Here is a 15,364-nt window from a genome sequence, read left to right as displayed (position 1 = left end):
TCCTTCGACAAGAGCCATAGCAAATTCCTAAGCCGACTTTCGATATTATCCTTCCAAATATGCCACAATCAAATCTGATAGCACCATCCTAGATTCGATAACTTCATCTTATCAAATACAAGCTACTCTACTGACATGCCACACCAATACTATCTAAAGCCACAACCAGTGCAATCCGTGCACCAATAAGCAACATTCCAAATGTACTCAATCACGAACATGACTTAAACAAGAGAATCATCCCGTAAGCTCGACGGGTACCACCCCAACGCAATGCTAAAAACCCATCACACACTGTAGAACCATAACACACGAATCTAACACGAGGATCATATCTCAACATAACTCTGCCGCAATGCGTGACCCCATCCAAACACTGATCCATATGAAATACCTCAGCCACCATGCTCAAAATCAATAACCATGTGCAGTCCGACATCAAGTACTCAAAGTGCATTACTATAACCCTAGAGAAGTAAATGACATAATTCCACACAAACCCGAAAGAACGTAACCAATGCGCAACCACTCATGCATCACCCAAATACCTATCTCGCGTAATTTCCGCTATAAGGCCCCCAATAGAACTGCACCATGGGTGCATACAACCAACGAATCACAACCCCTTGTAGCATATAAGAGTAACTCACCGAACATATCAAAACACGAATAAGTTCAACAACAACCGAATGGCACATCCCTCAACAATAGCAGTATAGAGCCAACCAATCCGACTCAGTGTAGAATACACATCCTAATTGGGCCTACCAATGGACCCCCAAATCAACTCCGGGCACCCCACACATGGATAAATAATCCTCCGAAAGCCCACAATGACTGAATCATAACACATACTATCGTCTAGCTAGCTTCAGCAATGACTTCACAGTCCACAACCATGGAAACAACCTGCTCTTAAGAACTTCCAGTCTCCAAATCCATATAGCACACGAATCCCATATTTGATCCCAACTCCACTGCCAGAATGTCTAACACATCTCTCATACACGATCATCCCACGAGGAATACTCCTAAAATTCTTTCGTGTCACATAGTAAAATTGAATATCAGCAGTCGATCAACCAGGAGAGTATCGCAATACCAATGAACATCCGTAAATCAAAACACAATGCCCCATTCAACCGCGCACACCTCTTAGGGATTACCGAGAAACTATAATATTCATCTAAATATACAACAGTGACCATTCTATCTAGAATTCATGAACTTGCCTTCAAGAATGAACGGTCACCTTATACATGTAAATCTTAATCCTGCACAACACACCACATCTATCATGCCATCACCATACTGGTCTAGCCTACTACCCAGGTGTCCTATTTACTTCGAGTTTCTTATGAATTATCCTCAATTTGATACTTCTCCTTGTCAGAACTCCACGATCCTTACCCAAAGCTCACTACAAGACACCCTAACATAACACTACACCACCATAAGGCCCGTAAGCCATTGTACTCTTCTTAAGTACCTCTATAAATACCTCAACTGTAACGCTCACTCTGAAAATACCTTATGCGAATTTAAAATTATTCTTCTTACCTTTCTTATACTAAAATGTAGAATCTATAATCATACAGAATTATCGCAAATCTCGAGACCATTAAATGTAATTTTACACTACAAATTACACTGCCCAAACGGGCTGAAAGACACGTGCCTCATTAGCACAGCAACACTCGAAGGGGTAACCCTGCCTTAACACCACCGATCAAATTCACACTTCGTGCGCACTACATCCTTCAAAATAACAATTTAATCATTTCATGATTTTTCATAAAGTGAGATATAACCCGCATTCAAGAAATTTTCTTACTCAAGTCATCCCTGATATCAACCTCTGCAAGTCATAACCAATCAACAAGTATGGCTCAACCCAAAAACTAATACCATACAAAATCGTGCAATCAAATCATAGATAGCAGACTCCCCCACTTGGCTCAAAGCTATATAACAAAACATCTGATAACTCACCATATCCAAGATAACATACAAATTGTCCATATTAAGCAATAAGAGATCTACTCTAGTCTCCAGACTTCCAATAGTAACCACACATGACCGATATACACGGTCCATAATGACAGTATCGCCCACCAACATAGACACATAAACATGTGAAACTAGAGACTCACGGGGCATATCCAGATAATGAGCGAAATGCGAGGACATATATGAATAAGTGGGACCAAGGTCAAATAATATAGAGGCATCTCTATGGCAAACTAAGACAATACCTGCAATCACAGCATTCGAAGCAATGATATCTGGTTTAGCAAGGAGTGCGTAGAAACAGGCCTGACCGCCACCTGATCGGCCTCCCCCTCTAGGGAGACCCCTAGCTGACTGAGTTCCACCCCGATCTGGCTGGGCGGGTGGTAAAGTAACTGGTACCGAAGTCGAAGGCTGATTCCTCTCCTGAGATGAACCTCCTGAAAGGCGAGGACAATGCCTCTTGATATGACCCAAATCTCCGCACTCAAAGCAACCTCTCTCTGCAAATGGCGGTGGGGACTGAAGGGAACCCCAAGCACCGGAATAACAGCTTGAAGGTCCTGACACAGATGAACCCTGAGCTGATAGTGCATGAGACGAACTCTGAGCTAGTAGTGCACTGAATGAAGACTGGCCCTACTGATAGCTGTGTGCACCATGGCAAGATGATGCACCACGGTGAACCGGGCGAGTCGTCTGAGCATGTCTAAAAGGACGACCCCTACCGTAGTGGAACTAATCCCTAGAAGGAACACCGCTGAATCCACCCTGTCCACGAGTCCTCTTGGCCTCCCTCTCAACCCGCTCCTGGCTGCGAATCATCTCAATCTGACGAGCAATATCGACAACCTTATCAAATATAGCACCAGACACTCTCTCTAGTCATAAGTAATCGCAGCTGAAAAGCGAGGCCATCTACGAACCTCCTGATCCTTTCCCTGTCTATTGGAACCAACTAGATAGTAGGACGGGGCAACTCTGAAAATCTCATCTCATACTGCGTCACGTACATATCACCCTGACAAAGCTGCTCGAACTGCCTGCGCAGCTCCTCTCTGCGGGATTGAGGCACAAACTTCTCCAGCAAGAGAACATAGAACTGCTGCCTGGTAAGGGGTGTTGCGCCGACCAGCCTACACCTCTCGTAAGCCTCGCACCAACTGAAGGCAGCCCCAGATAACTAAAAAGTAGTGAACGAGACCCCACTGGTCTCTAGAATACCGGCTGTACGGAGTATCCTCTGACACCTGTCCAAGAAGCCCTACGTATTATCTCCCTCTTAACCACTGAAAGATGGAGACCGGAGCCTACCAAACCTCTCCAATCTACGCTGCTCATCCTCGGGTATAGCAGGAACCACATAGTCCTAAGCAGTTGCAACTGGCTGGGCTGGTGATGCCCCCGGTGTATGGAGTCCCTATACCACCTGCTCTGGTATGCGGGCAGCGGGAGTCTGAGTTTCTCCCCCGTCCTGAGAAGTGGCTACTGCGTCCAGAACAGAGACTGCCTGAGCAAGACTGGTAAACATGGTCGGAATCTGAGTTAAGGCCTCCTGAAGTCCTGGAATCACAATGGGCACAGGTGGTTCCTGAGATGGTCCCACAAGCTCATCCACAACTGGAGCCTGCTCCTGAACTGGGGCAACGGGTGGATCTGCAGGTGCTGCCCTAGCTGCGGTGCGAGCTGCACCTCTACCCCTACCGTGACCTATACTGCGACCTTGGCCTCTCGCGGCCCTGACTGGTGGTACTTGTAGCTGTCCATCCTTCCCTGTAGTATACATCATCACCATCTGTGAGAGAATTAGAATAACAGAAATTTAATTACCCGAATCAAAAGATTCGCACGACTAGAATTCAAGAATATGAAGTTTCCTAATGGTTTGGCAGCCTCTCGAAGATAATTACAGACATCTCCGTACTGATCCGCAAGACTCTACTAAACCTGCTCGTGGCTCGTGAGACCTATGTAACCTAGGATCTGATACCAACTTGTCACGACCCAAAATCTAACCCTCGTGATGGCACCTATCATGGAATTAGGCAAGCCACAACTCAATATCTCAACACAGAAAAATCTTTGAACATAAAGACGGAAGCAATTTAATAATTTAGGAAAGCCTTTTTGAAAACAGAAATATCCAAAATACGATACAATCCAACCCAAAACTGGGGTGTCACAAAGTACATGAGCGTCTAAATCAGAATACAGTCCACTACATTGTCTAGAGAAATAAACTGAAAATACAACTAGTGATAAAGAAGGAGAGTCAAGGCCTGTGAACGCCGTGCAGCTACCTTGGTAGTCTCCGATCTCTGAAGCCGCAATAAGCAACCGCCGTCGTGACCAAAAATGCCTGGATCTGCACACGAGGTGCAGGGAGTAACGTGAGTACATCCAACTCAGTAAGTAATACGTCCAAACTTTGGACTGAAAGGTAGTGATGAACTCAACCGGTACAGATAAAATAGAAATAACTGAACAAAAATAATCATTTTTTAATCCGTTCTTTGAATGCAAAGGGCGAAGAAAAAAACAAAATATAACTCAAAACAGTAAAGTGAAACAGATCTGAACAGTGCAAAGAATATAACTCTGCTGTCTCTATATGCCAATGCACATGTTGTATGCGATGCACCATGTTGTCAGCCTCATGTGCTCACACTCTCGAATGCTCAACCACTCGGTACTGTATATGGCCCACCCGGAACATAAACATCACTGACTATAAGTCACAGGGTACCAAGGAAGGCCAATCCAGCACTTGGAGAACATATACGTTACTGACTATAAGTCACCCAGTATCGAGGAAGGCCATCAGAACCAAGTTTGAAAGCATTACTTACCTCAAACCGAGCAAATCCTACTCCGAAATGCTTTTTCCCCTCATATCAGTTTCCAAATGCCCCGAATCTAGCCAGAAGCACTACGGTATAATTAATATAGTCTAAAGGAATCAATTCCACAAGAAAAATACCAAATTATAAGCCAAAATCCGAAATAGGCTCGACCCGGCCCCCGGGCCCATGCCTCGAAGTCCGACAAAACTCACAAAACCCGAAAGTCCATTCACTCATGAGTATAACCAAACCACAGTTATCAAAATCCGACACCATTTGGTCATCCAAATCCCCAAAATCCACTCTCCAATTCTCAAGCCCTAAACCCCCAAATTTCACTTCAAAATCTCACTAATTAAATGGGGAAATCAGTGGGGAAACAGGTTTATGATCCAAAACGAATACAAGAAGCTTACCTCAATAATCACCTTGAAATCTTCTCCAAAATCGCCTAAGTCCGAGTCCAAAATGTTGAAATAAGACTAAAATCGCGAACCCTTGCTTTTAAACCTTCTGCCCAGACTTTTCGCATCTGGGGACCTATAGTCGCTTCTGCGACGCTGCGTCTGTGGTGAAAATTCCGCTTATGCGGAAGTCACTTGCACCTCTAGGGCCCGCACCTACGCTCCAGGTTCCGCACCTGCAAACGCGCATCTGCGGCCCTGGCCTCGCTTCTGCGGAGTCACTCTATTCTAGCCGCCCCCGCACCTGCGTCCACTAAGCAAATTCTTTGCACCTGCGACCCCTGTCCTTCATGGCCTTGCCTGCATCTGTGATTCATGCCACGCTTCTGCGTGCTCGCACATGCGGTGCCCACTCCGCAGGTGCAGTTACACCAGTAGCAGCAGCTCTTCAGTTGCTTCATCAACTCAAAAATCAAGTTCGTTAACCACCCAAAATCTACCCGAGGCCCCTGGGACCTCAACCAAACATTCCAACAAGTCATATATCCCAATACAAACTTAGTCGAACCTTCAAATCACTCAAAACAACACCAAAACACCGATTACACCCGGATTCAAGCCTATAGAACTTCTAAACTTTCGAATTCTACAAACGATGCCGAATCATACCACACCAACTTCTGGAATTAGAATCTGACCCCGATATCAAAAAGTCAACCCCCCGGTCAAACTTTTAAAAATTCGACTTTCGCCATTTCAAGCCTAAATCAGCTACAGACCTCAAATTCACAGTCCGGATGCGCTCCTAAGTCCAAAATCACCCAACGAAGCTAACAGAACCGACAGAACTCCATTTCAGAGTCGGCTTCATACCATTCCAACTACGGTCAAAATCCTAAGACTTAAGCTTTCGTTTTAGGGATTAAGTGTCCCAAAACCAAAACAAGACCTTCCGGCAAGTCACATAAGCAGAAACAGATATGGGAAATATATTAAATAGGGGATCGGGGCTAATATGCTCAAAACGACTGGCCGAGTCGTTACAGGGATAGACACATCTATTCTTGTTCCCACTCCTAGTTTTATATGGTGAACACATGCTTTACTTTTACAAGAATTGAAAGTGCTTAGGGATGGCGCAGTAAGTTCTAAAGTAAGGGCATTGAACCTGGTTCTCGATGCCACACTGCTAGGGTAGATATTAAATGTTCCTGTAGAGGATCTTGACATTTATCTGCAACATGAGTGGCCTGATTTGGGTGAGAATGAGGATTCCATGTAATGTACTTCCAAGTACACTCAGGAAAGGGAGAAGACTACCTCAAGAAAGGTTGAAAAGGAGAAATGGAACCGATTCGCTAGCTCCTATTTGAGTTTGTGAATAAGTGTCTGCCGCCTGATCAGAGTGGACGCATGAGGCTACATTCTTGGACCTGGCTATTATAAAGGGATGTAACAAAACAGGCCAATCAACTTGCCTTCACTAATGCTCAAGCACATGACATGGGCAGGATCAATATTGAGGCACACACGCACTGCAATTGGGTTCCTTTTAACTAGGGTGTTTGAGCATTTTGAGGTTCCATCAAGAGGACCTAAAAAAGGAAACCTAGAAGAACTTTTTTGTAGTGGAGACCTTGAAGGAGTGTGACTTTATAGTTAGACTACCGAGGACAAAGAGAAAGAGTATGGTCACAAACCTTTCGTAGGAATTAGCTACCGCCAATGATGAAAAGGAGAAGATAAAAGAGGAAATTGCCTCCTTGAAAGAGAAGAATAAGAAGCTGAAGGAGGAGATGAAGAAAGAGCATGAGGTTGTTACTGCTCGATTTGACAAGCTTCCGAGGCTTATGAATGGAGACCGCTCTTCCAATAAAGAACATGGCCCCTCGTCCTCTTAGGTTTCCCAGTCTACTCCTAGCCAGTCCCTAATCCCTTCTATGACTACATTCTGGATGTTTGTTTTTGGTTTGGAAATTTGACGGGTTTGTTCAACCGTCTTTTGGTTTGGACCCTCTAGGCTTAATGTGGTACAATGATAAATTAATCAACTTTCCTCGTTCTTTGGCTAAACCTATTGGAATTATATTTGGATATTTTTATTGGATTAAATGTTTGAGTTGTTGACTGTGTTCATGTTAGTCTAGCCCCAATGACCATGCGTTTGACATTGCTAAATTCTCAATTTTGACTTTACTAATACTTTATTTTTTGGATGATGCAAAAAGGGGGAAGTTAAGGATGTGAACATATGCTGAGCAATAAACTTGGTTCTTAAGCACTTGGAACTAATAAAATGGCTATCAATGAGTTTGTTTATTTGCAAGTCCTAAAATTTGAAATATGCCTAGCCATCTTTAGGGTTGCGATGAATGGAAGGTTAGTTTCTTACACTTGTGCAAACATGGAGAAAATTGATGAAGAGTACTGCCAATGAAACTGGTTCTTCAGCTGAAGAATGACTGGACCAGTGGAGTGATTTGCTCATCGGTTTGTCATCATCAAAAAGGAAAAATTTGTTGATTGAGCACGTATTATGTTTTGATGATTAATAAACTAAGATCAATAGTGTTGAAAGAACCATGTTCATATACATGCTGTAACGTTACTCGTCTGGTGTGCAGATATATTATATGGATAATTCTAGAACCAGGTTTGTAGTGGATGAAGTACAGAATATTGATGAGACGCGAAAAGTCAAAATTCATGTGCAAGTTGGATTCCTCAAGAAAACCTCTCGCGGTACAAGGAAAATATTAATCGGAGGAATTTGTGTTTGGAAAGGAATTGGTAATTATAGAAATACGTGCATTAAAGAAAGAGTTTTGAGGAGTTGGAATAATTAAGAAAACCAAATCAAAAATAGGAGAGATTTCCTAAACCGAAATATTCTAGCTTTTGGAGCATTAATTGGTAGTAAATTTTGGCTAACCTCAAACCTATATGAAGATACCTTCTACAACTATTCAAGACTTATGCTATTCGAATTAATTCTCTAAAATATTCTTCGCAATAGCAATCTCATCAAGAAGGTGTTCTTAAAGATTCAAGTTGCTCAACTAAATAACTTATTTCTGAAGATGAAGTTGCTGAAGTTCTTAGTTGTTTAGGTTAAGTCAATTGTTTTAAATTGTATCCTATTTGCTTTTGAGAAGTGTATCATAGGTTAGTACAGAAACTTTGAGTTTTTGTTTGCTTCCTAGACTAGAGTTAGTTTGGAAAAAGGTAGCTAAAATTGGGTTGCTTATATAGTTTAGGGTACTAGAGTTAGTTCTCTTGGTTATAGAGTTGTAACCTAAAAATTCTCATTGAAGTTAGTGAAGTTTTGAAGTAAATCCTACTGGGGTAGGTCGTGGTATTTACTTTATTTATCAAGGAGGTTTTCCACGTAAAATCATTATGTTAGTTAAATTTCACACGTTCCTTTTGTGTCAGGTTAGTTACTTCAAAGAACCTAGTTCTTTGAAATTGTGAGAATCGGGCAAGACACAATTCAACCCCCTTCTTATGTTTGAGTGAACTCTAAAATAATAATAAATATCCTAGACTCATCTAGAAATGTTTATATAGGTGCTACTTGGTGCATATTATTTATATATGCAGATATGGAAATTGAATGATATTTTTGGTTATCTTTTTTTTAGAAGCATGCTTATCCTATTACTGGTTTATGCACCTTATTATATTGTTGTTTTTGGATATTTTTTGAGATTCTATGTTATTATGAAATGCTCAAGTTGTGAAGGTGAATACCATATATTTTTCAAAATTTCGTCACTAATTCTTTGAGATTAAACTTGATACTTACCGAGTACACTTTGATTTTTATATCTTATACTATACTTATGCATATTTTGTGCAAATATCAGTGGTGGTCCCAACAGTGTCAAGGAGGGTGCCTACTCGTTGACTATTGATGACTCGTAATGAGCTGCTATGACGGACCCTACAGCTTATGGAGTCCCCTTCCTTTATTTTATATTATTAATCTTATTCCAGACATTGCTCCTGTATTAATAAGACCCAACTGTATTTCATCTTAATAGCTCATGACTTCATTCTACTAGGTTTCTAGATATTATTGTAGTATTTTTTGTATTTGCCTGATGATTTGAGACTCACTTATGTTTTGTCTATATTATGATACTAGATTATCCTTTAATGGTCTTTTATTTGGTTGATTATGAATGTTAGCGTACATAGCGAGTTAAGTTAGGTGCCATCATGATCATGGTGGGATTTTGGGTCATGACATTCTGGTGGGTTTGTATGATAGTTTCGAACTTGTTTATAAAACACTCTGAAACTCACTCTATGTTCTCGGGACCCCGTCTAATCATCCTAACTAGTCTGTATACCCTATACAAACTTGTACAAAGTCTCAAAACACGTATGAAAATATCATAACCGAGAATCAAGCATCAAACCAAAATCATGAACTTTCTTAAGTCCTCCAACTTACACAAGATATGTTTAAATCACACCCTATCCCTTCGAGACTATTCCAAAATATTTTGACAAGTTCAAATATCATATATAAACTTATTTGTAGGCTCAAAACATGAAGCGAAGTGTAATAATACAAAAATAAAATCTTAGTCAAACCTATGAACTCTTAAGTTCTTCAAAGTAACAACTATCAACCAATAGTGTTGAACTTTCTCGGGCCATCCGAGTCCCAATAAGAACATGCTTATAAGTCCAAAATCATCATATGAACCTATTAGAATCTTCAAATCACCAATCCTAGCTCATTTATCCAAAATGTTGACTTTGGTCAACTCTTCCAACTTTAAGGCTCTAATTAGGAACTTAGTAGTTCAAATCATTCTCGAACCTCTTGGACCATAAACCAATAATACATGAAAGTCATAAAATATTATATGATCCTACTTGAGATCTCAAATCATAGAACGGGAAGCTATAACTCTAAACAACTAGTTTGGCCGTTACACTTCTACCAAGAGATAATCCCATTACTTGGACTTCATATATATTATGTATTGGAGCATGGTTAGCAGGGTTATGAAGTTTATTTGAAGTTGTAATAGGGTATAGTATGAAACCCTAGTTGGAATCAATAGTGTTGGGTTTTTTTTAGCAATATCGTTTGGAGTTTATAATGAAACGAGCAAGTTCCATACACGTTTAATGAATGAATTGAAGTCAGAAAGTCGAGTATTTACCTTAATTGGAAAATTAGGAATTTTGATAACTTTAAGCCTAAATACTAAATACTTGATTGAGTCAAACGGACTAGGTATGAGTTATTATTGATAAATACACATTTACTATGTAGTTTGACTACATTGGGATGCATTGGAGTATGTGTTGGATGTTTTGAGAACGTTCGAGCATTGAAGTTGAATTTGTAGCCAATCGAGGTAAGTTGATTAATGTCACCACCCTAAATCCGATCATGACCGTGATGGCACCTAACCCAACCCGCTAGGCAAACCAACATACAGAAACAACCATACAAGATAACACAAGAGATCATCAACTGTCATAATATGATTAAAAACATAAATAAGTATGGAATCAACATCAAAGTACGAAAAGTACTACAACAATCCCAAAACTCGGTAGTACAAGTTATGAGCTACTAATGGAATATATCATAATCTCAAAGTAGAGAAATACTATCTGGAACAAGAAGCAATAATGTATGATGGAAGGAGACTCTATAAGTTGCGAATCCAACCACAACATCTCACTAAGAGTTTCCAAATTATGCTCCCAGGATCCCTCCTGAAAGCTACTAGGACCAAAGTCAGGATCTGAACAAAAATATGCAAAAGTGTAGAATGAGTACAATAGATAACATTTATTTAGTAAGTATCAAGTTTAATCCCAACAAAGCAGTGGCGAGTTTGTGACAAAATATATTCACCTGCTCAATCCATAAGCATGTACAAAAATAAGAAAACAACCAAGAAATATCAGATATATAATAAGGTGCACAATCAAAAAAGAAGATAATAAGCATACTTTCCAGATAAAATGATCAAAAGCATAAATAAAGGCACTGAATCCGCATATAAAAAAGATATGCTATAGTTTGCATTTATATGACAGTTTCTATGTGAGTTTAGAATGTCTATGCATGATAAAAACATAAATTTTAACTCAACCGATGATGTTCGACACCTCCTTGGTGTCCAATAATTGCAAAGGTATGGCACAATGTAGTATGGGTAATCATGTGACTTTTCATGGAGGGATACAAATTTGTGGGCCCGAGCATTATAGTTGTAAGGCCCCATAAATTTCTGGCAAGTAATTTAAGGTTCTGTGGTGCCTATGTAGGCTAATGTATTGTATTTTCAGACTTTTTGGGTTGAACGTTACATTGGGGAGTTGAATTATATCGACCTCGTGAAGCTTAGTCTCTAGCATGCTGCAGAGCGTGCCTAGCGTCTATAGCCCTGTCTGGATTTCGGAGGGTCCATTCTTCTATCATTATAAACCGACCCTATCTCGATAAATAGATGTAAGGGACCATTTTTGAAGGGAATATCTGATATTTTTAGAGAGAGAAAGTTTCCTAGAGTGAGAGGAGAAATCCCTAAGCTAATTGTTCATTAAAATCTTGCTCAAGCCTTGAAATTCAACAAGAAAGCTCACAAGGTCTTTATCTAAGAGGTAAGGTTCCATACCCTAGTGTTCAATTTCGAATTTGGGCAGAAGATGGTTGATTAGGAGTATGATTCTTGAGTGTGAGAGTATTATTTATACATGCATGTACCAATAAGGTTTGTGGGAAGATTTTTGAGCTCAAATGGGTAAAGATTGGATTGTGGAGTGAAGGAAATCTTGTGGAAGAACCTTGTAATCAAATTTGCACACCAAGTGTTTGATAAAATGCTCCAATGAGCTGAAACCATGAATATCTTCCTAATTTGAGTTCAATTTTGCTATGTCTCTAAATCGATCAAAGTTGCTAGGATTTTTGGAACTGTGTAGTGAATTAAGGAAAGCTCAAAGCGAGGTATGAAGGCTAACTCTTCTTCTAGTACCGAAATTCCCTAATCCTTGCAAAACTCCATCATGTGTAGTCGAACTTGAAATACTACTGAGGTGAGATGTTCAATTAGTAAATTGAATCTCAAATTGCATAACGTGTCTAAACCCTAATGTCTTAAAGATTTTCTATTGTGACTTAATTATGTTATACTCCTTTTGAGAAGAAAACATCGTATGAAATCAATGTGATCAAACACGTATTCCTCATATGATGAGACCTTATGAACTTACACTTGCTAAGGCCAAAGGTGCCAAATGGTTGATTTGAAGAAAACTCTTTTGTATGAACTATTATCGTTTTGGGAATCTAAATGGTGGTATTGTGAATACACCTCCACTCGAATACATTAGGTGAGGCGGCGGGGCCGCTTTGTGTAGAGTTATGGTATTATGAATACACCTCCACCCGTATATATTAGAGGTGAGGTGGCAGGGTCGCTTTATTTAGAGTTGTGGTATTATGAATACACCTCCACCCGTATACATTGGGGTAAGGCGGCGGGGCCACTTTGTGTAGTGTTTCTGGTATTGTGATTGTACCTCCACCCGCATACATTGGGGTGAGGCAGCAAGGCCGCTCTATGTAAAGGTAGTTGTAGAGGATCCCCGACTTGAAATTTATAAATATTATTGGAAGTTCTTAATAAATCTTTTTTGACTTTTACGGCTATCTAAGCCCTATTATTATTACCATGATTCATCATATTCATGTTATATTCCAAGTCCTTGAATAGATGTTTTGGTTTTCATACTAGTACTATTCGACATATACTAATATCCTTTTTTTCGGGGGCGCGACATATTTAATGTTCCACAGCGGGAAGCATTGACCAGTGATAGCGGTACAGTCTTTTCCCAGCTGACTTGGTGAGCCCCACTTCATTCTGGGGTTATGCATCTTTTGTTCTGTGTGTATTATGTTTTGAGGTATAGCTGGAGCCTTGTTATCGGCACTATCATTATACTCTTTTATATCTATTAGTGGCTATGTAGACATAGTGCGGGTTGTATATTGATATTGGGAAAGTCAAGAGAGTAATGTCGTATGTGTATTACATGTTCCACTTCAAACTAAGAAAGCGTATGTATTTTGAGACTTTATAAATGAAGTAACTAATGGTGATGAAATTAGAGTTGTTTATGAATCCTATTGGTGTTAATTAATGAAGTTTATATTCTCTTTATTTATGGTGAGTTGGGTAGAAGTAAATCTAGCAGGCTTTCTCGGATGGGTTATATCGGTTGAGCGCCGGTCGCGCTCCCCGAGGTCGAGGCGTGAAAACTTAGTATCAGAGCCTAAGGTTTTAAAGTGTCCTGGGATGTCTTGGAGCCGTGTCTAGTAGAGTCCTTCTTATCAGTATGTTATTGACCACATATATAATTAGGAGGCTACTTGGGCATTTAGGAATAATATCCTTCTTTGATGTTCTCGATCGTACGATAAAGTTGATTGTAAGATTGTTCCTCCTTTAACTCGTGCTTTGCTCTAACTTTTAGTACATGGAGCCTAAGAAGAAGGCAAGAATTGGCCAAGGCACCAATGTCACCCCAGGAGTGGCAGTTGATTCAATATTTGATTATGCGGGTGAGCACCCGAGGGGTGAGGATATTCCCCCAATTACTACACTGCCGGATTCTACTACAACTGACCAGACCGCACCTGCCCCTATACCTACTGAGGGTGCAATTGTCCCTCCAACTGATATTCCAGTTCCACCTCCAACTCCAGCTTCTGTTCCCGGTGTTTCTGATGGGGATCTTAGGGGAACCATAAAGATATTGGCTCAAATAGTGGCCTCCCAGGCCCATAGATCAAATGTTGCACCCACTCCTTCCAGTTAGCCAGGGGATTCTGCTAGTTCTAGGTGAACAGGTTTCTCCAGTTAGATCCTCCAGTGTTCACAGGTACTGATCTTAAGGAGGACCCCCATGACTTCATCGATGAGATGCACAAAACTCTCTGAGTTATGCGCTCTACTGAGACAGAGGGAGTGGAGATGGCCTCCTACCGCCTGAAAGGGGTGGCCTATTCTTGATTTGAAATGTGGGAGGAGTACCGTGAGGAGGGGAACCCTCCGACGAGATGGAGTGAGTTCCTTGATGCCTTTATGGATCATCTCTTGCCTGCCGACACTAAGGCGGCCTGTGCCGCTGAGTTTGAAAGCCTAAAGTAGGGCAGTATGAATGTGTGGGAGTACCATATAGAGTTCGCGCTCTTGTAAAAGTATGCTATTCACATGCTGCCCACTATGGAGGCGAGAGTGTGCCGGTTTTTGCAGGGCCTTAGCCCCTTGGTTATTAATGAGGCCGCTACAGCTATCTTGAATTCTGATATGAACTATGGAAGATGGTGGCATTTTCTCAAGATACAGAGAACCGTAAACTGAAGAATAGATTGGAGCGTGAGGGTAGCAGCAAGGCCCGGTCCGCGGACAACTTTGGTAGTTCTTCTGGTGGTGGTGGAGGTAGGTCGGCATTCAGGGGAGGGTCATCAGGGCCATCTCAATCATTCGCTCAGTCTTCGATGAGTGCATAGCTATCTGAGCCCAGTCAGGGCAACAAGGGATCCCACCAGCAGGGTCGGCCTAGAGGAAGATTCCAGTGGCAGCGGAGGCTCCCATGCCCTAAGTGTGGGAGGATGCACTTTGGGGCCTGCTTCATGGACCTACCTATATGCTACGGGTGCGGTGTGAGGGGTCACATTCAGAGGGATTTCCGCTCATCCCATCAAATTATGGGAAGAGGTGCGGCGCAGCCAGCCAGTTCTGCAACTACTACATCCACAGCACCTCCAGCTCGAGGCACCCCAGCACCTGCAGGCCGTGGTGTAGCTAGAGGTGGTGCACAGAGTTCGGGAGGACCCATCAGATTTTATGCTATGTGGAGGCATCGGAATTTATAGGCTTCTCCAGATGTTGTCACATGTATATTGATTGTTCAATCTCATAATGTATATGCTCTTATGGATCCCAGTTCCACTTTGTCTTATGTCACTCCTTATGTTGCTATGGAATTTGGGATAGAACCGGAACAGCTTCATGAGTTGTTCTCTGTATCTACTCCGGTTGGTGAGTCTATTGT

Source organism: Nicotiana tomentosiformis, chromosome 1 (assembly GCF_000390325.3).
Source record: "Nicotiana tomentosiformis chromosome 1, ASM39032v3, whole genome shotgun sequence".
Taxonomy (NCBI): domain Eukaryota; kingdom Viridiplantae; phylum Streptophyta; class Magnoliopsida; order Solanales; family Solanaceae; genus Nicotiana; species Nicotiana tomentosiformis.
The sequence above is the reverse complement of the archived record's forward strand: the minus strand, read 5'-3'. Positions refer to the sequence as shown.